The following is a 5,173-nucleotide window of genomic DNA, read 5'->3' as shown; positions in this document are numbered from 1 at the left end:
GAGCATCTGCTATAAACTTCATTCTTTGAGTCTCTCTTTGTTTAAAGATTCATATAAGCTTATATGTGATTGTTTTTTTTTTTTTTTAGTGATTAAATTCCAGTCCTGTTGCAGGTGCCAGCTGTTACTGTAATCCTGAGAGATGTGATTTAAAAGACTTTATAGAATAAGGTGAGAGAGGGGGAAAAAACCTTTCAGTCTCTTGGTAGGAGAGAAGTGGTAAATGTTATAGCACAGATATATGTGGCTACGGTTAGATTAAATATAAACCAAACTACTAAAGACAGTTCTCATACTGTCCTTAATAGTAACTATGTTATTTGTGCATTTTTGACACAATAGTTTTCTCAGAGCTGGATGATCTTGTGAGAAGTCCTATCTGCAGGGAATAGAAAAACCTTTATTGACTTAAGCAGAACCAAGATTTTGCCTAGGGTTTTTTTTTAATCTGTCAGAGCTTCAGCTTTGATTTAACTAACAAAACAAATTGTTTTATTGAATCGGGTCAATTGTCAGTCCAGGCTAGTAGCCTGTCTCTTGCAATGGTTCATATTGTGTGTTTCTGAGTGTGTGGCTGTAACTGAGTACTTCAGACCAGTAGAAAGCCAGCAATGCTGTGGAAACAACAGCCCTGTTGTCCTCCCAGCTTTCCTGCTTATTCCCATTTTACATTAACAGAGTTGCATGGTGAATCTGAGCAGAATTCTGGCTAGTGATTTTACTGGAGAACAGAAGAGATAACCATGCTTGTTTCCCTAAACTGAGAATGTTTATCAAAGTTGTTGTGTTCTTTGAGGAAAAATGCTTCCTCAGAAAAGTTTTTTCTAATATCTTTCTTACGAATTGCTTATTTCTTTGGCTTTGATTGAATTAAAGAGAAACTTATTTTGTTCTCAGCTGTAAGGGGCTAAGCTTTAAAGTTGCAATGAAGTGATGGCAGGAACTGGCATGTGGATGAAGACAGGACACATTCAACTGAACAGAGACTCTGGAAATTTGAATGGACCAGGAAAATGTGTCCGATGTGTGGTCTTGCTCAACTGAAGTCAGAGAGTATAAACAAGGAAAACAGTGAGTAGAAGGGAGCAAACCCTCTCAGTAACTGTAACAGTGCATCTGTTACAGAATTCCCATTCTTTGGGGGTGGTGGTGGGGGGAATTAAATGAGATTTCTTCCTGGCAGAATTCTTTTATTGTTTTGGAGGGGGGATTAGTTTCAGAGGACATCAGATGGATTCATTTGTGGGTATGGTTTTAAGCTTTAGAAATAGGTACTACTTTGTGATAAATAGACAGGGAACTATTATTGAGGAGACATGATGCTGTTACAGGCTAACACAATGCTATGCAAGCATTAAATAATCTGAAGATGATTAACAAATAAACAGGGAACTTGCAGTTCCCCTGTAGTGTTGACGGTTTTCTTAAGACATTTGTGGTATTGAGTGAGGAGGACATTTAGGTGCAGACCAGGAGATGTCCATGTGAGGTTTCATAGTTTCATTCTGTTTTCAAGTAGGCTTTGATTGTTCCCTAAGCAAGGATAACAAATAGTAGCAGAGAAGATGGTGTGTCTCAATCTGGCAGTGTGTGCTTCAAACATCCTCAGCCAAATTCTTAATAAAAAACAAGTTCCAAACATGATCAGTTAGCTGTTTCAGACCTTGGCTTATGGTTAGCATTTTGAGGAGTACTGCCTAGTCTTTGCAAAATGAGTTATATAAAAATGTTTGTAGATCAACTGTAAATCTGCAAGTTGCTCAGTCAAGAAGAAAAAACCTGTCTCTTGCTGAAGCTAGTTTGCTCTGGTAGAATACCCACGAGAAGGGATCTGTTTGGAGGGAATGGTAGTGGTGATAAGGATTTAGAATCAAGCATGCCTTAAAGGTAAGGGAGGTGTTTGAGGGAAAGGTGTGCAAATGCTTGAAGGCTGATGACATGAACAAAGCAGAGGTGGGCAGTTGAAAAGTGCATGTAGGTAGGTGTAAACCCTAGTCCAGGGTTCAGCTGTCCAAGGCTTGGTTATGAAGCACAGATGCAAGTCCTTTGCTTAGATTTGTTGAAGAAGTTGTTGAGCTGAGAGTACGTCTCATAAAGCCATGTAACAATTCAAATGTTTTTGTTTTTTCGAAGATAGTAATGACAACTCACAGAGATGAGAAGTTCAAATTGAGGCATGAGGGGGAAAGATTTTTTTGGAGAGTTAGAAGATAGCAATTAGAAAAAATACTGAATATCAGTCTGTTCCAAGGAATAATGGGAGGCAGCCTTGCTCCATGTGTCTCGTGACTGTCAAGCCAGCAGAGATGTGTGACATCAAGGCAGGTAAGTATATAAATTCTCAGCTTGGCAATGCGTTAGTTCTGTCTATATGCTGGTCACATGATTAGCTAATAGGTAATGGTTGTATATGGTACTTGCAGAGTGACTATGGTAGAAGCTATTAAAACAAAGGATCTGGTAGAGAGGAAGGGAGACCAGAGAGGTGAGAGAAATATGCAAAGAGTATTGAAGCTGAGGACTAGATTATTATTACCCAGGAAAAAAGAGGAGTAAGTAGATGAAAGGATTTAGTAGAGCTGGTGACTTAGAGAGGTGGCATAGGAAGATAATCATAGCAAGCTGTATTTTTATAGAGATTAGGGATGCTCTGAATGTTACAAAAGTTAGGAAAGTTTAGAAACTTTAGAGAGCAATTTTGGGAATGGGACAGCATCTAAATGCACAGAGCAAAAAGCTGGGAAGAGTGAAAGCTGCCGTTTTGGAGCTCCTCCGAGTGGATGAAAGTGGTGGAATGAGCAGGAGTGCTGACAGGGTGAGGAGGAGACAGCATTGGGAGCACTGTCTGTTGCATCAGACTTACCTGGTGAGAACAGGAGGATGTTTTCCTGAAACAGCAGAAAAAGGAAGATGAGAATAATGTCTGTCTTCATCCTTGTTAACAGACTACGTTTCATGTTTGTTTAAAGGTTTTCAAAGGAGAACCTGCTTTGAAAACCTGTAGCTTTATGTTGTAGATGAATTCTGATTAACAGCAGTGTTCTAAAATTTATATCTTTCTGAGACAAAGGGATTTAATGCAAAAACACAACAGGGGGTTAGATTGTATATGTTTCTTCAGAAACATTCACATAACAATTTTATTTCTGTCTATACTGAAAATCCTGCTTTGACACCTCAAAACTGGTTTCCAGGAGTCTTGCTGGAAATTGAAGCCATTGGTAGCTTCCTCTGTGGAAGCTCCAGTGAAGTTGATGGATTATGAAGTTATTTTAAACATTTGTGGTGCTTTGAGATGAGAAAGAATCCATGCTATTAATATTTAGTTAATAATTTATTGCAAGCGGCTCTGGTTCCTCAACACTGTGAAAATGTGAAGTCCTGCTCAAATGTTATGGAGATTTTCTCTAATACTGTAATAGATTCTGATTTCGATTACTATCTCCAGTGCTGCTATTAGGATGTGATACTGTCTTTACCAGCTTCTGATTTCTGCTGCTTGCACGGATATTGTTTCCTGTTTCTGTGTTTTGTTCTGTCTTGCCAAAAGCAACGATTCTTTTCTTACTGACTTGTCTGTAAGCAGCTGCAGTGATTAGAGCTGCTTCATCCAGATTTCATTTTATAGAAGCACGAATATGTCTGTTTTAAAAATGATGCTTAAGTATTTATGATGCTTGCATTTAAAAAAAAAAAATCACACTGGAGTAAATTAGTGTTTAAGGCACTCCTTGACCTGATGCAACTGCAGGTGAAGTTTAGTGCGTTTCCTCAGATTGAGCAGAACTAATGGTGAAATAGGTGCTTACCTTGAATTCAGCAACCGATCTGTAACCCTGTAATAGGAACATCTGGAGGAATAAATAAAGAGTGTAGTAGTCTGCTCTCCTCCAGAGTCACATACTGTCTTATTATGAGAGTTTAACCCCCCAAAACTTTTCAGCTGCATCAGTGCAACAAAACACGGTCAATCAAAAGCAGTAAAACCTGGTTCCTTTCATTCCTAGAAGTACAGACTAGCAGTCCTGCAAGTCAAGCGGAGATGCCATCTGGTTTGCTGCAAAAGTGCTGTCCTACAAGACAGGATTGGTTTTGTGAAGGTTTAAGGATATTTGCACATAACATATACATTCATAAAAGGCTTCTAGAAATTTAGTGGAGATAGAAACAAACTTCTAGAAATTGCATCTGTAGATGCAAACAAACATCTAGAAACAAACTTCTAGAAACTGCACCCCTGTAGGGTGCTTAAAGCTCAACCAAGACTTGAAAGATGTCTGCTGCCTGAAAAATGTTACCTGAATTTTGTTGACAGATCAGCTTCCTATGGAATACAGATGTCCTTTGATTAAGCATCTGGATAGAAACATGTAATTAAGATCAACTGCTGGAGACTAAGTCTGTCTTGTTTTCAAAAATCTTGTTCACTTTCCCCTTCTCATCCAAAATAAATCCCTGCAGCTACATATCACACTGGCCTATAACCTTTTTGGTCCCATTGCACAGTGGCCTTACCATGTTTTCTTTGATTTTTTTTTTTTTTTTTTTTGTTGCTGTCTGATATAATCCAAGTTAGCCTCCTATAGTTTAGGTGTTTGTACTGTCACTGTTCAAGCAGTTCTTTTGGGAGAGATGTTTTTTTCCTAGTTGTTACTAGGAAATTAGTACATGACTGAAAATGTCATATTTTGGAATTTTTTACTGTTGTGAATTTATGTATATTTCTCTTTGTATGATGGTAACAGTGAAAATTAAAGTTAAACACAAAGTTAGCGTGAAGCAATCATATTTAAAATATTGTATCACCATCTTCTGATACAATCTTACATGGTGCCTCTAAGGTTTGCTTGGGAATATGTGTAAGCAGCATAGTTCAGTTGCTGTTTGTGGAATATGGTCAGTTGATGAAAAGGACTCGAACCTAAAATGAGATAATATTTTGCTTATATTGAAAGACTTTTTTAGATTAGCACTCCTTTCTTAGACAAAAAATAATTTTTTTAAGTTTCTGGTTGAAATCTCTTTATAACTTTCTAGTTTTTGTTTGCTCTTTCCAATGGCAGCACTCATTTTTTCTAAATTATTCACACCAAGGTTTCTTGGGAGTCTCTCTTGTCAGGTAAGTTTACTGTTCCATTGGTTATGGTCCTTCTCTATCTCTAATCTTTTCCAA

Source organism: Strix uralensis, chromosome 4 (genome assembly GCF_047716275.1).
Source record: "Strix uralensis isolate ZFMK-TIS-50842 chromosome 4, bStrUra1, whole genome shotgun sequence".
Taxonomy (NCBI): domain Eukaryota; kingdom Metazoa; phylum Chordata; class Aves; order Strigiformes; family Strigidae; genus Strix; species Strix uralensis.
This window is presented reverse-complemented; position numbering follows the sequence as displayed.